This window comes from Rhopalosiphum padi, chromosome 2, assembly GCF_020882245.1.
Source record: "Rhopalosiphum padi isolate XX-2018 chromosome 2, ASM2088224v1, whole genome shotgun sequence".
Lineage (NCBI taxonomy): Eukaryota > Metazoa > Arthropoda > Insecta > Hemiptera > Aphididae > Rhopalosiphum > Rhopalosiphum padi.
The window spans coordinates 67,029,722-67,055,334 of NC_083598.1; the positions used below are offsets into that span (position 1 = coordinate 67,029,722).

A 25,613-nucleotide genomic window follows, 5' to 3' on the forward strand; every position below is an offset into this window, starting at 1 on the left:
AAAATTAAAAATCACATTAATTTTCCATTTATTCGTTTTTACTTAAATTAGTCCATTTACTGCATGTAGTTACGCGCGAATAAACAATACAGATACAGATCTCTGGAGTGTGTAAATCATTCGCCGCCCCTCTTGCATTAAATAATATTATGCTCAGTAAATGTACTTTATAATGCGTGTATTTGTGAAGTAGGTACTGCGTACTGGTGTACTGCAGCAGTATTATTATTATCTTTACGTCTTTAAACGTTTATGAGTCCGTAAGTATTTTTTTTCAAAATTATAGTTACTTATTTCGTAAAACGAGTAAAATATAATATTATATTTTATTGCTAAAACTGATTATTCGATAAGCAGTGTGTGAGTGTGTTTGTGTACAGAAATAATTGAGAAACGACCAAAAGAATTTTTCCACTTCATACCTAATGGACGGTACCGAACGAAATCAAATATCAAAATAGAAATTTAAACCTACTGAGTGTCCGAGTTATAGTGGTTAAAATTATATATAGTTTACCGAAACGAAAACTTCGAATTAGTAATTTGTGACGAAAATTATATTATAGACTATTCTTGTACACAAAACCACATCGGCACCAATTTAATTATATTCGAACACGGAAACATTTTTCGTTTTATGTAATATATTATTATTTATTATTTAACAGGGTGTACTAGAACTTTACGCCACTGGGTTGTGCTACATCGCACTTATCTGATTATCATTTTTAATTTGTCAGTATTATAAACTTCATTCATCGATGAAACGTTTTGTCTATTTATTTCCAATATTTTATGCTAATAAATAAAAAAATCAAATAAATTAAAACTTACATTTTTAAATAAAAATCCTACAAAATGATGACAATTAAAAATGTAGTTAAGCAGTTTAATAATATTCTTTTTATCTTTTTCAAACGTGAATATTGACAAAATCTTTGTAATATTTCTCAATCAAATAATCGAAAATAATAATATGATATAAATAGATATTAATTCGATTGTTTCTAAAAATTTGGCCCACAGATTAAAATTATTTTACTTTTAATTTTAATATTTTCAATAACTAAATTAATACAGCTCAATAATAATTATAAATTTATAACTATTATATTTATATATATCTAAAATATAAAAATAAAACATTCGTTATAAACGATACATAGTATATATTATTTATAATAATAATATTAACCTTCTTTTAACTGTAATGATCTTGTAATTTTAATTTTAATTAATATTTTATAATTAATAGTCAGTAATTAGTGATTACCTACCAACTAATTATTAATAGTTAAATTAAAAGGTTTAGAACATGTCTGAAACGACTGGTTCAGCTCAATAATGTACACATACTAAAGATCGTGGTATCTATGAAAATTGGAACTATATAATTCCTCATGGATAAAGTATATAAATCTATTGTTTATTTAAAATTGGTTGCCCATTGAATATCGTAAAAGAATATGTATAATATAGACATGCATCCACCAAACTATATTCATACAATATAAATTCTCATTTGAAACGGTTCGTTACAAAAAGTTTTAAGTTTTTAACAAGTACAGAACGACTGGTGGAGAAGAGCAAAATTTAATCAAATCCTTCAGTGGTCGTTACAACAGCAACGAGTCGTTGCCAATGACAGTGCTTCAAGGATTTGGGCCCTGATTTTTCGTATGTTTCACAACAGATGCATTTTCTCAATGGCTTCTACTTTCGAGTTTCCAACCACTAAAATAATTCCATAAAGTTCACAAAGCTTAACTTACCACAGTTCTGTTTTCTTTTGTTTACGCGTAATGCTGTATCTGCAGAATAATAGTAATCGCTGCGATAATTCTATTTTATTGAGATTGGTTTTACACTTTACACAAAATGTAATGGCTGTTGGCCTTTGGCGTACGTCCACGTCGTCGATAAACGCTATTTATTGAACAGTTTGGCATATTAATTTAATTTAATTTTTGTATATTTTATTCAGCGTATACCAACATTAGTATTTGATAATAATTTTTAATTGTGATAACTAAAATATCTGATAAATTCACTTTAAATGTGAGGTACAAGGGATACATAGAGATACAAATATTCCAAAACTTAAATATTAATAAATAAATAAATAACTATTCACGAATTTACGTTGTCGACCAATAGTTATAATTGTTCTATTAATCAATAATCATTCAGTATTATTTTAATATAGACAAATAGGTGTAATCTGATTTAGCTGTGGTCGGATTTTAGTCAAAAAACGTGCACATTAACCTACCGGTAATATATACCTAAATTTTGTTTATAGTGTATATCACACAAAAATCCATTTTTGTGTTTTATTATTTTATCGATTAAGTTTTTATGTGGTGGTGAGATTCTGAGGTTTAATAGTAAATTAGGTACGTATAATGTAAATACGGTTTAATGAAATTAATAATTATATTGTTCACATTTTTGCATTTTTAAATAAATGCGTATTTGGATTAAAATTATAAACTAATCAGATATTGAAATCTATATAATACAATGAATATTTCCAACAAGAATTATAAATGAAAATGTTGTTTTTGGAACTACTTAAATTATATTATACTAACACTACTAACTCAACTCTCAAGTAGTTTAACCGTTATTGTGGCGGTCTGCGGATAGTTGGTTGTAAACATGGATTATGAAATGCCATACGAAATTACATAATAGATTTTATTACGATTAATGAATATTAGTGTGTCGTTTCAACGATATATGTATATATATTCTGTGATCCAACTCCAATAATTTTATAAATACACTGTATAGTTTTAATCAGAACAAGACACCAGGGTTTTTCACATCCGGTCCAACACGCGTGGCCACGCGACTCGCATGCGGTAATACCTACTCCTTGTCGAATATTATATTTTGTCAATCGTGCTTTACCGATTCTATTTGTATTTTAGGATAACGATTATTTTCGGTTGCCGGGTCATTGCGGTTTCCCATCGGTTGTCGCGATACGAGTTAAAAGGAATTAAAAATAATTGCGTTCACATAATAATCATAATAAATAGTATTGTCAATTCAAAATACTGCGTCCACGATTACAATGCTCGCCAAGTACACGTGTGATGAGACTTTCCCACATTATTTTGGTTACTTTGAACAATTATAAAAATTCAGGATGATTATTCGATACCTATTTAACGTCAAAATTAAAAATAATTTAAACATTAAATTTAATTCGATTCGTATTACTATAATAAAATATTTGTACATAACCGCCTCTTCTGGAATTTGGAACGGGAGTACTACGACAAAATAGCGTATCAAAAATAGCGATAATGTCATGTAATACTGATTAATAACCAAAGTAAAAAATTGGTGTAATATGAATTTTAAAATTGGTAAAGTTATATTATTTTATCCGTAAGCCGAAACGACAGTAACCGTAATGTAGAAAAGTTGAATAATACAAATACATAATATTAGTTTCATTTTCCAATTTTCAAGATACGATAGTGTCTATTTATTTTAGTTTTATACTTTGAAATTTCGAAATTACTTCGATCTGTATTGAGTATACAGTACACAGTTTACACTGCATGGATAATTATAATAATTGTGTATTATTATGTACATTAAAGACAACTGTGGACAAGATAAGACATGCAGCGGATTGTTTCGACCACACCGAATTTCCGCTCTGTATAAAAATAATAACGGATGTATTTAAAAGGATGCATACGAATTACGTACACGATATAAATATTGCGATTAGTGACATACTAATTGCGTTCCGATTATTTGCGTCCCTGAATTCAGAATGTATAAAAAATAATAATGACGTGAACAAAATAATACGTTTTGATTATATCAAAACTGTATCATTTAAATTTTTACCAATCCATAAATAATATTTCAATAACGTTTTAATATAATACCGTCAATACCTAACCATATAATTTTATTTTTTTTATTAATTTTACGAATAACGATGAAAAACAATATTTTTAACCTACCAATAGCGATATAATATTTAATGTTACTAATGTTGCTATTGGCAGCTCCAAGTCTTTCTTAAATAGTTAAATGAGAAGGAAAATAATTAGTGTAGTTGTTAAATATTATCAGGACGCAATTCGTTTGCTACGATATAAAACAACATGTCAACATGTATGATAATTTCTCAGAATTCACTGTGCAATTTCGGTTTTGGATATCCCGCAAGTGACATTGACCAGTAATTGCTATTTATTATGACGATATTAAAATTTCGTTAATATACTGATAGGTTTTATGTATGTAGTATGTTATTATTAACATAATTATTTGTTTAACATGTATACATTGTATACGTCTTAGATAAATAATATTTATAGTTTTTTAAAGTCTTAGCTAAACTGCTATAGTATTGTTTATTCGCCATTATTGGTTTCGTTATTTTAATATTGCTATTTTATTTCGTTTATTTGTCGTAACAGTCGAAAAAGTCATTTCGGGTTTGGCCATCGTCACTGGTAAAGTAACAAGAATAAGTAGTTTTCGTACAATAGGAAATATTTTTTCATCGCGCACGTGATGTGACAGTAAAACTGAATGAGCATTTTTAAAAATTTCATTCATCTGGATTTCATACTTCCGCCGTTCCACCATAATCTAAGTTCTCCGATACTTTCTTGTTCACTGCAGTAGTGCAGTTATTTGTAGATTAGATTTATATTTATCTTTATGTCGAACTGCACGATTCAAAGTAGATAACGATGATATCATAATAAAGTATTTATTATACACTCACAGATACACGTTAGTACTTAGCCCGAATACAATCGTGTAATAAAATGTAACATGGTACAACATAAATTATTTTTCAGCATAAATGATTATTACCTCTATTGGCTCTATTTAATGTAATATTCAATAAAACAAATCATTATATGTTTATTTCTTATGGGGGTGTTGAACCCCTAAACCCCCTTCTCTGTCGGTACGCTTCAAAATTATGATTGCATTATTTATCGAGGAATATTGGAATATATTCATTTCACAAACTAATTTTTAAATTTTACTAGTCAAATTGTTATTTATTTTAACATAAATGTCAGTATATTACTACAGAATAGATTAATTTAATCTATTTTGTGATATTATACTACCGTCATAATCATCATAGTCCTTTGTACTTTGTTAGCGCTGAAGAATTCTAGGAATATGATATATTTACTGAAATTAATCGATATTTTTTAATTATTTATAGCACGGTTATCTTTATAAACTTCAATCCTTGGTGACTGGTGACTCATATTATGGAATGATTTCGCACAACACAACAGTGTTTGTTAGCAGTCGGCGATACGATTTTCGAGTTAGTCGCTCACAATACGAGAACAATATCATTAGAATTAGATAGGTATTATAATATAATATTATTAATTATATTATCGCGCGCCCGACTGCTGGAAAACAAAACGGGTAGCGTGGCGTAGAACAAAAACCCATATACATGTGTGTGTGTGCAAGTAAGTAGTTAGTAGACAGTTGTAATAGTAGTCATGGCAACGGGTAAACTGCGAAACGAAATAGTCACTACGTATATATAAATAAATGTACGCATATAAACGGCTGCTCGTTATTATTATAATACCTACCTGGCTTGCGTTTTTACGACTCGACAGAAAAATTAGCATAAGCTGAAAACCGCCACAGCCGCCCATATGGTTTATTTCGTTGTTTGTTTTGTATTTGTGTGTGTGTGTTTTTTAATAATATTATTTATATTCTCCTTCCTCTGCCGCCACCGCCGCCCTCGGTGTGTACGGTAAAATTTTTTTTTAATAAAAACGACAGAACAATCTTACGCGCGATTATATAAGCTATGTATACATTTAATGTAATATTGTTGTATTTTAATGCTCACGCGTGCGCGTTATGCGTCCGCTCGGCATATTATTTTATTATATTATTATACCCTCGGCGGCGGATATAGTGTTTAACACGCTATAGTGCTAAACAACATACACACATACTAATAATATTATAAATATTGGTATCACCCAAGTAATACAGTGTGAGACTCAAGCATGTTGACCTCGATTTTCCTTTGATATTAAATTTATCCAAATTCCGTATTTTAGAATTTTTATTATACTTCCTTACAGATTACATTTTTAAATACTCGGATTATTTAATTCATTTAGAGTGCCCTGATCCAATTTGAACCAACTGTGAACTTTTTTTTAAATAATGATTTATAAATCGATATTTTAAGAAGACTTATTACTCTGAGCTATTAAACTTTAAATACCTTGGTACCCGTTTCACAGCCTCATGTATATAATGTGGTAATTAATCAACATTTATTCAAATTATTTATCATTTATATCAGAGTACATAATAAATCTAGACTAAATATTAAATCTATTATTTATTTTGTAAAAAATCATTATTAAAGGTTATTATTATTTAATTTATTATTTATTATATTTTGCAGTTGATTATAATATAGTTTAAATAGTTTAATAACTGAAACTATTCGTTCAAATTTTTATTTAGATGCATAATATTTATCCAAAAAATCATTTGATAAACAATAAATTTTCAGTAAAAAAAGTTAAATTTTAAAAAATAAATGTGCATTATCTCAGGATATGGAAGGTATAAATAATCAAAATATTTGAAGTGTGGTCTTTAAGTGTACTACCTCTACTACCTACTTCAAAGTTCCAAAAATCAGAATAAATGCATTATTAAATAGGATAAAAGAGGGTTGAGTGTGCTTGGTGTTTCACCCTATACACATATATATATATATGTACATAGATATATACACAGCCCTGCAAAGCCACGGCAAAGCTCATTAATATTAATTCGAACACGAAAGGTCAGCGAAATTTGGTAGCGTGTTCCCGGTCTATCCGTTTCTGAAGGCATGTATATGGCATGTACCATGATTACCATGTATAATAGAGGTAGCATTATATGTATATATTATATATATATAGAGCGGTAAGTGAGTTACTTACCTATACGGTTATATTTATATATAATATCCAACGTAAAATACTCAAACTTAACATATTATATAATAATATGTAGACCTGTCTGGTGATTTTTTAGTAGAATTAGTCTCCCATCGTTCGTTCGTCTTGTAGGCTGCACACATTTTTCCACGTTTATACATAAAACGTGTTTATTATATAATATTATATTTATGTTGTTTAGGTCTAGCAGTTAGGTAAAATGCATTTTAAATATTTTAATGGTCTAAATAGGGTTTTTCTCATATATTATAAACAAAAAAAAGTGTAAAATTGTTTTTCCATGACTAAATGTCCTCCATTGTCTTTTATGGTTCAACAATTTAACACCGTTATCAGAACAATCATAATTCAGCACTATTAAAATGTCATAAATATGTATTATTTAGTAATTAATAAAAAAAACCACCAATTATGTGACTAATTATTTACTATAAGGCTAATGACATTTTTCTCACGAATTCTCTATATTTTTTACTAGATGAACAATTATTAATCTATTCTTCTCCGTATTTTATAATACTAAAATCATTGAAGTACAAAGAAGGTATGTATCAAAATTAAATTTAAGGTACATGCTACATATAAATAAGTATTTGTATTTCAATGTATCTTATTTTGTTTAATTATGTACAATTTAATTGAACTTTCACTATATTATATTAAACAGGTATACGATGTGGACTGTTAAGTTTTGACAGTAATTAGAAAATTTGTTTATTAAAAAATGTAAATATGTAAACCTTGGCGTGTCCTACTGATCGCGGAGTTGAACCACAAATCACTTGAAAAGAAAAAAATCCAAACACTTCCTACACTTCCTAGTCATAGGTGAGTGGGTCACCGGAGCCGGAGCGTGTCAATAAGTTTGTTTAGACAATTAATTATAGTGTATTATAAACTATTGAAATATGGAGACCATACTCATACATAATATTATAAAAAATTATACGACTTCACTGGTTAAAAGCAGAAAAAATTTGTTTTTTACTAAAAACTTTTATGTTATAAATATTTAGTATACTCAGTTATAGTATTGTTAAATTACTAATGAAAACTGTTAGATCAGAATTGTTGTATCAAAATCTTTAGAATAGATATGTATTTTGCATTCGGATCATAAAATTAATAACACGCTTTTTCATATTATCATTAAAATAATAATTGAATAAAACTATATATTAAAAAAATTGAATAAAATAGTAATTTATAAATTAACAATAAAATACGAATAAAATTTAAACCGTCAGTATGTAAAAATATTTTCTTTTCAAAGTACAAAAATGAAAAAATTAACTTGGACATGAAGTTCCAGATACACTGAGGGCTCGTGTCTTGTACACGTGTAATATGTATAATATTATATTCGTCGATGAAATTACGTATAGGTATCTAATTTATTTTTAATTATAACGTGTTTAACACCCTTCACTCATAAGTTTGCCTCCGAAATCCGAACAACAATTATAATATCCGATTCGTATAGCCACATCAGCGTGCATTATACGAGTCATGACCTGATCATTTTTACATATAGAAATATGTAGGGCTCTGTAGGGGTACTGGTCAGTGGCATCAAAAGGATGTGCACGGAGTATATGCATGATTAATATTATGAAATTGCATACTCCGTGATCATTTTTTTTTCTTAATAAATTTAAAATTTAATTTGCAAAAAATGGCCTAAGAAGATGTAAATAAATATTAGAAGTTGTATAAAAGTTCAACATTTTATCAATACATATTAAATATTTTTATAAAAAGTAATACTAACAAGTTTTAAATTTTAATATTGATGATTTTTGATTTCATTACAATACTATTTTTTATTTTAAAATAAAAGGTGGCCTATTTTTTTATTCTTAATTAAAAATAACTAATTATTAAAATATTGTTACACAGCCCTGAGTCCATTTATTAAAATATGGATAATGGATGTATCCTTAACTAATTTATATATTATATTGTTTACCTTTACATATTATTGTTATATTCTGTATAGTTCAAACTTCCATTATAAACTTGTATTACATATTCCTATTGGTTCAAGAATCGTGGTTTAATACTGCTTGCCACTGTAATAGCAAAACGTATCTACACCGAATGAGTAAACGAATTTAAAATAAAATTTCACCCTACATTAAAATGAACATTATTAGCACTTTAGCAATAATTCATTTCAGTAATAAATTTTACTATTATTTTAAACAGTTCAAATTTTAACATTTTTCGTGAACGATTCCATTATTTCGACGACGTAAAACATGTTATAATCAAAGTAAAAAAAATTACAAATTACTGTGAAAACTCTTTATAACGAATCTTAAAGGACCAAGATATTTCTTTCGTTAAAGAGAGTTTTCGTAATAGAGGGTTTAAAAAAAAACAAAATTTTTGTTAGAAATTACGTCGATAATAAAATGAATATATTCGATATCGATAATAATGGTATTATTTTAGATAATGAAAGAAAGTAATCTTTCTCGGAAATTTCGACATTTTTGCCGATTATTTTTATAATTTATAATACTTATCAGGTAAATAGTGTTAATAGTGTTATGAAACATAAAATATTGTTTCTTTATTGAGAGTGACTATACGTTATAGAGAATGAATTGACTAATGGATTATAAAGCAAACCAACCAATATTATGTCATGTTTACGTTATACAGTTTTCGCTGTGTATAAAAATAATACAGGAAACATTGGTCAAAAACATAGAAAATATACGAATTAAAAATAGCATTGTTATCGAGTATTGTTAAACGGGAGACGTCTCTCGCAAACGTTACGGAGCGTATTCCGAAACCCACAACATACCCTTCATACCTACAACGTATAAAACCAGGTATAGAAATAATATAAGTCCAACACACTGATATTTAAACACAGTCAACACAACAGGCTCAATCGACAATATGCAATATGTTACATGTTACTCTATAATATATCATATATTCACTATTCATGCCGTAATGTCGTATATTGCGATTCAACGATTCGTACTCGGTCGCGGGCTGGCTTGTTAAATATCGGTGGGGGGGCCCTATGCAAAAAGTTGTTCGTCGTTTAATGTATTTAACTGATATTTTATCATAGTTAAAAGTAATCTATTACGAAATATGCAACGGACCTACGACCGCCAAACTATTTACCAATATACCGCAAATGTTGACTATAATAATAATAATAAATTATAACATTGTATACTTAGTTCCACCAGTCACCGTCCAATACTGGCAATACTAACTCCACTCGCTGTCCCCCAAGGGTAGGTGTAAGTACACGCCATATATAATACATATATACCGGTACTGGCGACCGACTTCCTAGGCCCGCGGCCTTGTCGATGAGCTGGGTAGGAACGTGGATATACGGTAGAAGGCATTTGTGCGATGTGGAGTAGGTGCACGCGAGCGAGTCATTCATTTAACTTAGAAAATGTTATTCTCATTATTAATACGTTTAATGTTATATATGTATTTGGTTACTATTACTATACGACGTCGTTTGACGCGGACCGGCGTTATAATTAGTGCGCGCAGGAAACGTCGTGCTTCGGGATAGGGATGTCGAGGAGGGTAGTGTATATAATATACACGAATTATTATAATAAAGTATTAGTGGAATAGTAGTAGTAGTAATATATTAATATTCTGAAGTGTGTGTGTACGTTAACATCTGTTCATGAATAATATTATGTATGTATCGCGCGGTAAGGATGATAATAATAATATTATACAGAGCATAGCATGTGTCATGCACACGGGTCCGGTCAGCTCCGCAGTCCAAAATATAGATTATAGTGTTATAGTTTCATAGCGATGCAAGTCCACTCGCCTGCGCTCATTACCTAATGTATAATATAACATTATTACTCGATGGTATAAATAGGTCAACAATTTTGGTGGGGGTGTTAACCTTGAATTTGGGTTAGGGCCTGATAGTAGGTTAAACAAATGTAAAGGATATAATGGATATATATATAAATATAACTGTATTATAGTCAATATTCACAAAATAACAAATTTATAATTAAAAATTTTGTATTCAGGTAACGTTTCAAATTAACTACATAATATGTATATTGGTATTACTGTATTTAACAATAAAATATAAATTATTATTATAAAGCTAATTTCCTCTTCAATTTATGTATCGACAATTGTCTATAATTTATTCAGGATTGATATTATTTGTGATATATTTTATTATGTTAAAATTGCTTAATTTGAGAATCATTATAATAATCTTAAATATTAAGTTGTAATTTTGCGTATTGCAAGACTCACATCTACATGTTGCTGTTCGCTGTTGCACTATTTTTAAGTATAAATTGATACAATTGTAATAGTGTTGTATTACTGTGATGGTAATATATTAATATAATATAATAGGTTATAAAGTAACATTTTAATAAAATAATATTAATATATAATAATAACTAACATTATTACACTAATCAATTCTTTTCCAATTTGTTTTCAGTTACAGTCCAAATACGTCTGTATAGAGTTTACAATTATAAATCAATCAACATTATATTTGTAGAACAGTAAAATCAATTTAATCTATTCTGTGGTAAAATTATGAGCATTATTATAAATGGACTAAATACTGTTAAATTTATTTTTAAATCACTGAAATTTAGGGGGACTAAAATATCAACACGAAGGCTTGGTTCCCATTGTTTCCAAGTATCTCAAATAGCGCCTTTGATATGGATGACGACGAATATTTTTGTTATAATTATTATACATGGATAATGTATATAGGGCAGTGTTTTTCCCGAAACGTAATTAGACCGTTAAAGCGTTGCAGTGGAACCAAATGTAATAATGAACGTAAGACGTAACTAGACGCCTAGACCCTAGACCTAACGATATAATCTTTACCTTACAGAGCACAAAAGCTGAAAAATCTAAGTTATAAATGAGTGATGAGTCCCTCTCACCGTTTTCCATCAAATCCGATAGTTTTGAACAAACAAATAATCAAATGCATTCAGTGACGTTATTTGGGTTTGTTATAGTTCTGAAATTTAAGTAGACCGCTTTTTATTCATCATACTATATACTAAATACATGCGTGGAGTTGAGGGGTTATGTACTCAATATTTTAATGAATTAAAAAAATGAAGCGATTCAAACGCACGAGACACGAGTCCGCGTTTTTAAATTTGACGTGAATTAAAAAAATTGAACGCGTGTTAATTACACTCTAGCATTTAAAATCATGTCAAAAATCACGTCTCCACCAATTTTTCTGATTTTTCCCACTAAAATAAACTCACATTGTATGGCATAATATGAGCGTTGGAAATGTTTCGTGTGAATTTATATTTTAGACATTGGAAACCCATAGCTTAATTTTAGCGTTCGATCACGACCGAACGCGTCTGTTTTTCCCGTTTGAGTATACACATCTAAATACACGTGTACTATTTTGGTCGATTATTGTTAGCGATTTAAAAACGAGGACGCGTGCGTTCGATTTGCTCCATGTGTAACCAGCTTAGAAATAGTTTTTGTCATATTATGTAACAATAATATATTACCTCCGTGGCCCATGCTTATTAGTTATTACTTATTATTATGATATAATATAAATAATATAATATATTTCAATTTCGTTTGTCGGAGCGTTTGCAAAACTAATGGCAAGTGTAGAAATGATGCCCACGTGAGTACGTGACACAAGAAGCAGAAAAAATAGGGATGCCAAAGTTTACTCTGCCATAACCCAACCACCTAAGTGGGCTCTTGAACGTATTACATAATAATAACGTACACACAACTTGTTTTTTTAATAATAATACAAATAAAAGTACCCAATGGTGTGCAACGAACAAAAATATAATATAATAATATTATTTGCATTTGACATCGGTACTACGATATGGGTATCTAAAAATGGGAAATGAGCGTTATCTAAAGGCCGCCATTTTAATAAAGTTTAAAAACAATACAATTTTATAAAATTGTATAACTTATAAGTTATAACGATTCGGTTTTTAATGAAAATACAACGCGGGAATAAAATATTATAAAAACGATAAAAATAACAATATTTACTATTAACTTACATACAATCTATTTTTAATTTTTAATTAAAGCAACCAATTGTTGGTATTTTAAAACTGTTTGGGAAGAAAATTTGAATTCTTAGTATATTATTACGCAACGTCATAACTACGAACGCAATTTATAGAATTTATAGTAGATGTAGATATAATGATTAATGGATAATTTACTCATTATAATATTATTTTTCTTAAATTACGACTATTACAACAAGCTATGAAAGATTGAATTTTATAATTATTTTTATATTAATAATATGTTGAATAATTTAATATATTGTCAAGTATTAAATCACTTTATAGACTCATAATTAAATCAATGGTGAAAACAAATATATTATATTTCTGAATTCTAAGAGATTTTGTCATCTTGGCTAAAAATATCAGTAGACTGGTTATCCGTCAGAGCTTGTGAAAGAAAAAACTAAACAAATTTTAAGACAGTGTTGAATTTCACACAGTACGCGGTCGCCGACGTGTGCGCAATTTATAATTTTGCATGCAGCAAAGCAACGTCCATACACACGATCAAAATATCATCGTCTATCAATCGGTAGCCAAATGGAGTAGCCAAAAGGGGCTGATAATTTGTAATATTATAAGGGAGGTTTATCTAGGATCTATAATAATTTCAGATCATATTGTATTATCATTTTTAAAATACGGTTAATGGTTATGTAATACGGACGATTAGTGTGACATAATTTTATTTTGGATCCAAACAAAACACATTTAAAATGTATACAAAATAAAATAAGCTCGTAGATTATAGTATTTTAAAACAGCTAAATCTATTAAATCTATTCATAAAAGAAAAAGGCAAACTAAAAAAATGCTTTAAACTTTTTAAAATTGTTTTAACAAACAAAATTAATTTAATAATTTATTTTGCATACATTTCAAATAGGATAGGATCTTATAGTTTGTTTGGATCCAATTGATAACAATTTAAGATTTGATAACGTGTATGACGTTGCACTAATCGAGCGTTATATACGTTCACAAACGACTGCCTCTTCCTCTGCCTCGTAAATATTACTGCACACATGATAATAATATAATATCATTACGTCCAACGTTTATCGAAAATCATTAATATTTTGTAATCAGAAAAAGCGTCTCGATAACACCAATTGGCAGTGATGGCAGTGATGGTACTGATGGTAGACGAATCGTATTTAGAAACTTTAGTAAACCGAACCACAAATACACGTAAAATAATATAATATAAACAAGACGAGAGCTGGACGCGATGTATCATCAAAAACTGACTAAAATTGATCGATCTCGTGCGTTGGTATCGCGCGTAAAATGAAAATCAAATATCTACAACTACGAGAGTACTAGACAAGGCTACAACGGTCCGCCGTTATAACTTATAGTAATGAATGTAGCGATGTCTCGTAATTTCGTCGTTTGCGCAAAAGTCGACAATAATTGTAGGTATGACAATAATTAATCATTTTGATAAATTGCATGAAATATTTCGACAAAAAACCCTCGTCGGCAATGGCACCCACCGCTGTATTAATTATTTATCAAAACCATATTATACTCCGAAATGCGCCTCCCACAGGTTATAATAACGATTTACTACGCAGCAATGTAAATTTTTTCAATTGAAAATAATATAGTATTATATAATATATTATTGGGACATATTTAATTACGCAGTTGCCAGTTATTAAATGTAGCATGTCATTACGGTTGGTTTCAAAATAACGAAATAATTTAGAAATATTAATACATTATCGAAATAATATAATATCGCTGTTTGCTATTATAATTCGTGGCCCATTGGCAACAATACAATCATTATTATTATTATAAATCGTTACGAATTTCGTTCTATCGTTTTTGTACGCCGGGGTTTTTCCATTTATTAATACAGCTGGCTAATCACGGCGCAGTATTTTTCGTGAAATGTAATCCCATTGGCCCGCTGGTCGTTCGTCATTTACTCTCGTTTCCGTATCGCGACAGTACGATTTCCTCCGAAATCAGTCTTCCACGAGCCGTCCTACTTCATAGTTTCATATTTGCTTTTGACTCGATTTGTGGTCGGCTCTTTAGTCTTTAGTAATTTCTATCCGATCTCGATGCATTTGGTGGATGACTGTTGAGCGCCGGCGACCCTCTATTGAATAAGGTAACGACCATTAAGTGATAGGTAACTACATTTTTACAATAATCTCTCTGGGCATTGGCTAGTTTTAAAAATCTTATTATATTTTTTTTTTTGAAACCCTATATATATATTTACATAATTTTACCACACATGAGTTCATAGATCTCGAACAACTGAATAACTAGTTAGCTATTTTAAAACTACCTAGCGCTCAACTCTTCTATGTGTTTTGTAAAAATTAAAATTCAATTATTGTCTTTCTATTTAAGGTGTTAAATACATATTAATGAAAAGTCGTGGTGAAAGTAATAATTTTCTATCTTTCTATTTGATTCCAAATTTTTGTTAATTAAGTAGGGTTTTTACACTATACTTATGAAATTGTTATTTTAAAAAATCTTAATTAGCAAAGTAAGGTTCTTTTTCACTTACAGTAATCAAATTTAAATTCGAATTCATAATTTTAAAGTTAATAAAGTTAATATTTTCAACAAGTATCCAAATGTATAATTTTGATGTTATTTTATTTATCTGTCGAAATCTTTAAAATAAAATTAAATACACTAAGTAGTCACTAGTTAATTTTCATATCACTTCCCAATTTCAGAGTGAATGGATTTGTATAATTGATGACAACTGCATTTTTGTTAAAATTTGAATTTATTACTTGAAAAAATAAGTGTTATTTTTATTTTATAAACCTTATAAAAACACTCCTCATTGTTGAAGAAAGTCTATTGGTCTAATAGGTTCTCAAATTAATGCACTTGGTGACTTTGCAACAATTTGGGTAGAAAGTTTGACATATGTAAATATTAGTGATAGGATTGGCCTAATTTCATCAATGTTAGTCTTTTTATGCAATTCTTCTAATTTATTTTGTTCCAAGTCTAGTATAATATTTATCAATGCATATTTTATCTTAAGCAATGTGAGAATGTTACTATATGTGATTTTAATTTAAATTATGTTGTAATATTAATATATTTATATGAGTTTTCCAAATTTTTTCTCAGGTTATATACTGGATTTTTCTTCATACCCACAGCCTTCTACATGGAAGGTGGTCTTTTGGACCAATAGGTTCTCTGATTAATGTGCTTGATGACTGATCAGGTAATTTGGAAGAATTTTGGATAGAAAGCCAGATGTATGTTGATAATATCAGTGCTAGGATAGTATTGGTTTTGTCAATGTTTGTCATTCTATGCAATTCTTTTTCCAAATTCTTTTCTGGTCTCTGTTTTCAAGCAAATTGATTGAAGTACCGATTGGCCCAAAAGAACCGCCCTCCATGTCGTGGTCTGCAGAACTATGGAATTTTTATGGAATATAAAGAAATGCTAATTAGTATTTATTTTTAAATTATAATTATATATTTGATGGTTGTATCTACTTTATTTTATTTTTTTCAGATTTGATGTGGTGGGTGTATATGCTTTAAAAGATTTTCTTCACAGAATATTCCATAATCTTCAGCATGTTTCGACATATTTGTCAAATTTATTTATTAAAAGTGTCAGTACTTTTAATTATGTTTTTATATATGTATGCTGATATGATGATAGACCAGTTTTTTCAAATTTTGTTTCAGGTATTCTGTGATTTTTCTCTTCTTAATACCATAGCCCTCTATTTTGAAGGTGGTCTTTTGGACCAATAGGTTCTCTTATTGATGTGTTTGATGACTGATCAGGTAATTTGGAAGAATTTTGGATAGAAAGCCAGATGTATGTTGATAATACCAGTGCTAGGATAATACTGGTTATATTAATGTTTGTCTTTCTATGCAATTTTTTTCCAAATTATTCTCTGGTCTCCGTTTTCAAGCAAATTGATTGAAGTACTGTACCGATTGGCCCAAAAGAACCGCCCTCAATATTGTGGTCTGCAGAAAATTCTGTAATTTTTATAGAATTTTTAAGAATCTAGTTGATATATTATTTGTTTATAGATATAGTTGATGATAGTATCTACTTGATTTTATTTTTTTATACTTAATAATTTGGGGGATGTGTTTAAAAGATTTCCTTCCAAGAGAATCTATATTCAAAGACAAATGTATACATCATTAGTATTTCAGTCTTCATTTCTTTCAAATATTAGATATATATGAAAATGTTAATAGGATGCCAGCGTAATATTTTTTTATCTCTAACGTAACGTACGTGCAACATCAAATTTTTTTACGTTAACAAAAATGTCTACAGCCATATTAATTTCTTAAATTATAGTGAAATTATCTATTATAGAATTTAAAGCTAAGCAAATTATCTAGGACATCTCTTAAACATTTTATTATATTTTTGTTTTAAATCGTGTTATGAGTATTTTAAAATTATAAATTGTTTATACATCTTATAAACTCATAATTCTCTATAAAATAAATATATAGTAAATGCTCTGTGATGCCCTAGATATGTTCTTAACTTAAAATTCTATAATAGGTCACTCTAATTTGAGAAATTTATATGGTTATAGTGTTTTTGTGAACGTAAAATTTGCTAATTTGCATTTAGCTTAGAGAGAGATAACAAATACTACGCTGTCATCCTTTTAAGTACTTAAAATTTTAAATTTTGTTTTAATATAACTATATTTATATGATACAATTATCCAATTTTTTTTCTAGGTTTTGCTCCGTGATTTGTTCTGTTTCCACAGTCCTCTATTTTTAAGGTGGTTCTTTTGGATCAATGGGTTCTCTGATTAATGTGCTTGATGGCTGATCAGGTAATTTGAAAGAATTTTGGATAGAAAGCCAGATGTATGTTGATAATATCAGTGCTAGGATAGTATTGGTTTTGTCAATGTTTGTCATTCTATGCAATTCTTTTTCCAAATTATTTTCTGGTCTCTGTTTTCAAGTAAATTGATTGAAGTACCGATTGGGCCAAAAGAACCGCCTTCCATGTCGTGGTCTGCAGAATTTTTATGGAATATAAAGATTGCTAGTTAGTATTCATTATTTAATTATAATTATATATTTGATGGTTGTATTAACTTTATTTTATTTTTTTCAGATGAGGTACATGTGGTTAGAAAGTTCCCTTTCCCAAAATATTCCATAGTCTGAGAAAATGTGGATATATCTTCAGTATATCCCTTCTTATTATTTCAAATATAACTATTTTAAATGTTAAGTAATTAAGATTATGTTGTAATAATAATATATTTATTTGAGTTTTCCAAATTTTTTTTCAGGTTATATTATATACTGGATTTTTCTTCATACCCACAGCCTTCTACATGGAAGGTGGTCTTTTGGACCAATAGGTTCTCTGATTAATGTGCTTGATGACTGATCAGGTAATTTGGAAGAATTTTGGATAGAAAGCCAGATGTATGTTGATAATATCAGTGCTAGGATAGTATTGGTTTTGTCAATGTTTGTCATTCTATGCAATTCTTTTTCTAAATTATTTTCTGGTCTCTGTTTTCAAGCAAATTGATTGAAGTACCGATTGGCCCAAAAGAACCGCCCTCCATGTCGAGGTCTGCAGAACTATGGAATTTTTATGGAATATAAAGAAATGCCTAGTTAGTATTTATTTAATTATAATTATATATTTGATGCTTGTATATCTACTTTAATTTATTTTTTTTAGATTTGATGAGGTACATGTGGTTAGAAAGTTCCCTTTCCCAAAATATTCCATAGTCTGAGAAAATGTGGATATATCTTCAGTATATCCCTTCTTATTATTTCAAATATAACTATTTTAAATGTTAAGTAATTAAGATTATGTTGTAATAATAATATATTTATTTGAGTTTTCCAAATTTTTTTTCAGGTTATATTATATACTGGATTTTTCTTCATACCCACAGCCTTCTACATGGAAGGTGGTCTTTTGGACCAATAGGTTCTCTGATTAATGTGCTTGATGACTGATCAGGTAATTTGGAAGAATTTTGGATAGAAAGCCAGATGTATGTTGATAATATCAGTGCTAGGATAGTATTGGTTTTGTCAATGTTTGTCATTCTATGCAATTCTTTTTCTAAATTATTTTCTGGTCTCTGTTTTCAAGCAAATTGATTGAAGTACCGATTGGCCCAAAAGAACCGCCCTCCATGTCGAGGTCTGCAGAACTATGGAATTTTTATGGAATATAAAGAAATGCCTAGTTAGTATTTATTTAATTATAATTATATATTTGATGCTTGTATATCTACTTTAATTTATTTTTTTTAGATTTGATGAGGTACATGTGGTTAGAAAGTTCCCTTTCCCAAAATATTCCATAGTCTGAGAAAATGTGGATATATCTTCAGTATATCCCTTCTTATTATTTCAAATATAACTATTTTAAATGTTAAGTAATTAAGATTATGTTGTAATAATAATATATTTATTTGAGTTTTCCAAATTTTTTTTCAGGTTATATTATATACTGGATTTTTTCTTCATACCCACAGCCTTCTACATGGAAGGTGGTCTTTTGGACCAATAGGTTCTCTGATTAATGTGCTTGATGACTGATCAGGTAATTTGGAAGAATTTTGGATAGAAAGCCAGATGTATGTTGATAATATCAGTGCTAGGATAGTATTGGTTTTGTCAATGTTTGTCTTTCTATGCAATTCTTTTTCCACATTATTTTCTGGTCTCTGTTTTCAAGCAAATTGATTGAAGTACCGATTGGCCCAAAAGAACCGCCTTCCATGTCGTGGTCTGCAGAATTTTTATGGAATATAAAGATTGCTAGTTAGTATTCATTATTTAATTATAATTATATATTTGATGGTTGTATTAACTTTATTTTATTTTTTTCAGATGAGGTACATGTGGTTAGAAAGTTCCCTTTTCCTAAATATTCCATAGTCTGAGAAAATGTGGATATATCTTCAGTATATCCCTTCTTATTATTTCAAATATAACTATTTTAAATGTTAAGTAATTAAGATTATGTTGTAATAATAATATATTTATTTGAGTTTTCCAAATTTTTTTTCAGGTTATATTATATACTGGATTTTTCTTCATACCCACAGCCTTCTACATGGAAGGTGGTCTTTTGGACCAATAGGTTCTCTGATTAATGTGCTTGATGACTGATCAGGTAATTTGGAAGAATTTTGGATAGAAAGCCAGATGTATGTTGATAATATCAGTGCTAGGATAGTATTGGTTTTGTCAATGTTTGTCATTCTATGCAATTCTTTTTCTAAATTATTTTCTGGTCTCTGTTTTCAAGCAAATTGATTGAAGTACCGATTGGCCCAAAAGAACCGCCCTCCATGTCGAGGTCTGCAGAACTATGGAATTTTTATGGAATATAAAGAAATGCCTAGTTAGTATTTATTTAATTATAATTATATATTTGATGCTTGTATATCTACTTTAATTTATTTTTTTTAGATTTGATGAGGTACATGTGGTTAGAAAGTTCCCTTTCCCAAAATATTCCATAGTCTGAGAAAATGTGGATATATCTTCAGTATATCCCTTCTTATTATTTCAAATATAACTATTTTAAATGTTAAGTAATTAAGATTATGTTGTAATAATAATATATTTATTTGAGTTTTCCAAATTTTTTTTCAGGTTATATTATATACTGGATTTTTCTTCATACCCACAGCCTTCTACATGGAAGGTGGTCTTTTGGACCAATAGGTTCTCTGATTAATGTGCTTGATGACTGATCAGGTAATTTGGAAGAATTTTGGATAGAAAGCCAGATGTATGTTGATAATATCAGTGCTAGGATAGTATTGGTTTTGTCAATGTTTGTCTTTCTATGCAATTCTTTTTCCACATTATTTTCTGGTCTCTGTTTTCAAGCAAATTGATTGAAGTACCGATTGGCCCAAAAGAACCGCCTTCCATGTCGTGGTCTGCAGAATTTTTATGGAATATAAAGATTGCTAGTTAGTATTCATTATTTAATTATAATTATATATTTGATGGTTGTATTAACTTTATTTTATTTTTTTCAGATGAGGTACATGTGGTTAGAAAGTTCCCTTTTCCTAAATATTCCATAGTCTGAGAAAATGTGGATATATCTTCAGTATATCCCTGCTTATTATTTCGAATATATCTATTTTAAATGTTAAGTAATTAAAATTATGTTGTAATAATAATATATTTATATGAGTTTTCCAAATTTTTTTTCAGGTTATATTATATACTGGATTTTTCTTTATACCCACAGCCTTCTACATGGAAGGTGGTCTTTTGGACCAATAGGTTCTCTGATTAATGTGCTTGATGACTGATCAGGTAATTTGGAAGAATTTTGTATAGAAAGCCAGATGTACGTTGATAATATCTGTGCTAGGATAGTATTGGTTTTATCAATGTTTGTCTTTCTATGCAATTCTTTTTCCAAATTCTTTTCTGGTCTCTGTTTTCAAGCAAATTGACTGAAGTACCGATTGGCCCAAAAGAACCGCCCTCTATGTTGAGGCCTGCAGCATTCAATAATAGTTTTTTTCACGGACTTAGGAAAAGACAAGTTAGTAAATTATGTATCGATCTGGAGGATTCTGTTTTAATATGTACTAAATGTTTTCGTCTTCTTTTAGATTTAAGTTGTGGTTTATCTTTTTTTTATTCAAATATAATTCTTCAATTCCAAAATGGAGGTATAGAGAGTGTTAGAATTTATTCTATTTGGGCAACTTCATTGTTTTTATACAAGTAGTTTTTCCACTTCCATGTCAGTGGGGTGTCCTATAGGAGTAAATAACAGTGACGTAAAATTATTCTATATGTATTGAGTGATTAATTTTTCTTCACGTGCCAATAATTGCAAGTTATTTTTTGATTATTGTGTGCCATTAAATTATAAAAATTATATATGTATATTAATAAAAAAATGTGATTGTTTATATGTATTTTGTTTTTAAACAAATATTAGTATTTAATTTTATAATTAAGTATTTATTATTTGGTTGTCACTGGTAATGAAAAAATTTTTAGTCTTTTTTTAACTATTAAATATTTAGAAGATGCAGTATTTCTATTTATTTGTGTCATTTCAGGCACGTGTTCCACAGATTTGCCGTCCTTGAGTAGGATTTATTCAGAGTGAATTTACCATGAGTCCCCGTTAAAAGTTGTTTTTGTGTGATATGAATTGGATATGAATTCCACTTAAAAGTGTACCCCACCAACCAAGTAATCTTTGACGTATTTCAGATATATGTTTATATGGTTTAAGGTCAAGTGGTTTAGGTAACAAGCTAGTAACATGGTTATTTTGTAGTCTTGTTCCATATTTAATTTTTAATTTAAATCATAAAATGTATAATAGAAAATGATATTCGTTTATTTACAGTATTAGTTTTTTTTAAATAGGATTTGATTAAAGTGTTAATGTGGTTTGAACAGTGGAAACAATATTCAATATTCTATTAAATTAATCTTGAAATTTCTCTGTCTAAATAATTTGAAGTTCAAGTTAGTGTGTGGCCAGTGTGATTATTTCTAGTTGAAGTTCAATCTATTTGAATATGGTTCAGTTATTTGGAATCCTTATCAATTTAGCTATTCTAACTAAACAAAATAAATTAACGTACCCAGATTCAATTTTTATATAAATATTTGCATACAAAACAAACTTAAAGGGGGGGAGACCATCTCGATAAAATTATCAATAAATTTTCTTATGGGTACCTACCATAAATATTAAAGTACCGTCAAATTCTACAACTTGGGACAATGTTTAACTTGAGGCTTGCGTAACTTCTAAACTAAGATATCAAATTTAGTTTTACCTAAGTACATTTTTATATTTTTGTCCCAAGTTCTACGCAGGGTGCTACAACTTGGACCATTCTACTCGGAATGTTTAAAAATCGTGTTTCCAATACAAATTCCAACTTGGGACAAATATAAACTTTTTAAATAAGTTCTGTAGTATTGGGAAAAAATAATTCAAACAAACAATGTTAAATTTAACAAATTTCTTGTATATTTATAGAAAAAAAAGTAAGAGTACAAATTCAATTTCTTTTTTTCCTCTGCAATATCATCATCAACATAAGGAAATTATATTTTTCATGAAAAATATCTGATGATTTTTCTTTAATGGGACAAGGAAAAAATTGAAATGTTCTCTTCCTGACATGTCTAATAAAAAATAAAATATATGTTCCAATGTCCCAAGATGTATTACTTGATTAAATCATATGCTACGAGGTTTAAAATTTTATAAAATTATAATATTTATATGGCTAAATTGTACTTAAGAAACATTCAAACATGTAGGTAACGTGATTAATCAATTTTAACCAAAGTATATGTAGTTATATGAAAGGATGGTACTAGTAGGTAGATATGCTCTACTCGGTCTTAATGTATACCTGCAAAAAAATAAACTGTTATAAGTGACAATTAACCAAGTTATTGAGTTAATTTTGACATTTCCTAACCACGCAGGAGAAGAGTGGTTAAGAATCTAAAAAAAAAAATAACTTTAACTGGTCTCCACCTTTGAGGGAAGTACTTATGCCTTTACTCTTTTTACTTGCAGCATCAACGTATCGACATTTATTATCATATTGTACGTGTTGGTCGTTTGAAGCGGTAATCATTCCGCTATTAAAATAATATACAGGAAGTCGTTTGATTATATACGTAATAATATCGCCCATAATAATAAGGTTATAATTATTGTTATTATTTCAATGAGATTAAAAGATATAAAAAATCTGTTGGTCGTCTCCGACGACGATCTGCGCTGTTGCAGTGCTGTACACGTCACACAGGTGGTGTTGTACCGGTTGTAGGATATAGGTACATAGGTACTTGTGTTTTATTATCTGACACGCACATTTAAACGTAATCGCCATTGTCTTGGTCTTGACGCCGCTTTTATATTGTTATAATTATTATTAACTATCCTGTGGGAAGTGTGAAACGTTATGATAAATACCTATACCGACGCAGCTGTTTCGTACCAATATATACGTAATAATAATACTATTAACGAAACGTTTTCGTATATTGTAATATACGCGGCGCTTGTATGTATGTGCACAGTTCATCTATATAAGTGCATTATCGTTAACAATTTATTTATATACATACATACATACATACATACATACATGTTATATGTGGATTAATTAAACGAAAATAATTACAATTCTTGACCCGATATATATATATATATATATGTATTATATTTATAATATGTAATATTATGCGTTTTACGTTTACGCATAGCCGACGATGGAATAGGTAACACGTTCGTACCGATTTCGTTAACGACTATTAAAATATTACGAGCGAGCGATTGCAATCTTCGGAGGAGTGAAATAATAATAAAAAAAAACAATTAACGCCGCGGCGAGTGTGTTCGACGTCTCCAAAACGATGTATGTATAATATTATGATCGAGGAGGAGATCGAGTGGCCGGTTTCTATCTCAAACCGTCGATAGGTAACCTATCTATATTAATATTATTATTCATATTTTATGTACAGTTTGTGAATACAGAGTGATCACCGATGACGATGCTAAATTATTAATACTTGTTTTCTTTTTTTTGACGTTTAAGCCGTTTAAGGGATGTCCTGTGACTAGATTCGTATTAGAACCACTCTTTTTTTCAAAATTATGTTGTTTTTATATTTTAAATTTGAACGAATGATTGTTACTGAGCTGTTAGGTTATTGAGGTGTACCGAGAATAATATTATTAAATGATCTTTATAAATGAAATACCAAATATGGATGGAAGATATTCGCTATTATGCATTCAAACAATAAATTTATTTTCAATATTTATAAACGATCTATTGGTATATTATGATTTGTAAAAATTTGTTCGAGTAATAAGTTCCAGAAAAGTAATACGAATTTTATGTTATATATGTGTATTTGTATATTAAGTCAAACCTTTATTAAGTACTATTATACTATTAGTTAATCGTACATGTATGGTCAATCGAATTACCCAGAAACTATCAGTTCGAATTTCGATTTAGATGTATCAGCACTAACAACACAAAAAAAACCTTAAATGATCCAACAATTTACAGCATAAAATAGCAATTGTAATTTAAAAATATTAAGTATTTCTTGTTATATTGGCACTCTTTAAATGGTATGTGAAACCAAACAAGTACCTGATTGGAAATACAGAGTTTAAGTAGGTACTCTTAAAAATAACAAAAATCAGAATTCGAACCAATACATTATTAAAAGATAGAAGATTGGTGAGAATTCACGGTGAAATCACTCTGTATATGGTCCTAAAATTACAGAACACTGCAGCGGCAACGACCGCGATAAAATAATTAGAACGTTATTTAGTTATTAAAAATTTAAAACGATTAAAATATTACACAATATATTATTAGATATTATATATGTTTATGGATATTAAACGCGTAGTCGTTAAAATAAGCGTGGCGTCTCGGAATAATATG

At 28.9% G+C, this 25,613-nt stretch overlaps 2 long non-coding RNA genes across 2 annotated transcripts; both read left to right on the forward strand.

Moving 5' to 3' along the window:
- The first annotated feature begins 18,267 nt into the window (after window positions 1–18,267).
- LOC132922752 (uncharacterized) lies at window positions 18,268–19,555 on the forward strand. The gene is made up of 4 exons (XR_009661047.1): window positions 18,268–18,761; window positions 18,830–18,949; window positions 19,016–19,351; window positions 19,420–19,555. It is a non-coding gene; the product is annotated as an uncharacterized LOC132922752 (long non-coding RNA).
- Window positions 19,556–20,188: 633 nt separating this feature from the next.
- Window positions 20,189–21,166, forward strand: LOC132921483 (uncharacterized). The gene is made up of 3 exons (XR_009660892.1): window positions 20,189–20,518; window positions 20,587–20,706; window positions 20,773–21,166. It is a non-coding gene; the product is annotated as an uncharacterized LOC132921483 (long non-coding RNA).
- The last annotated feature ends 4,447 nt before the right edge of the window (window positions 21,167–25,613 follow it).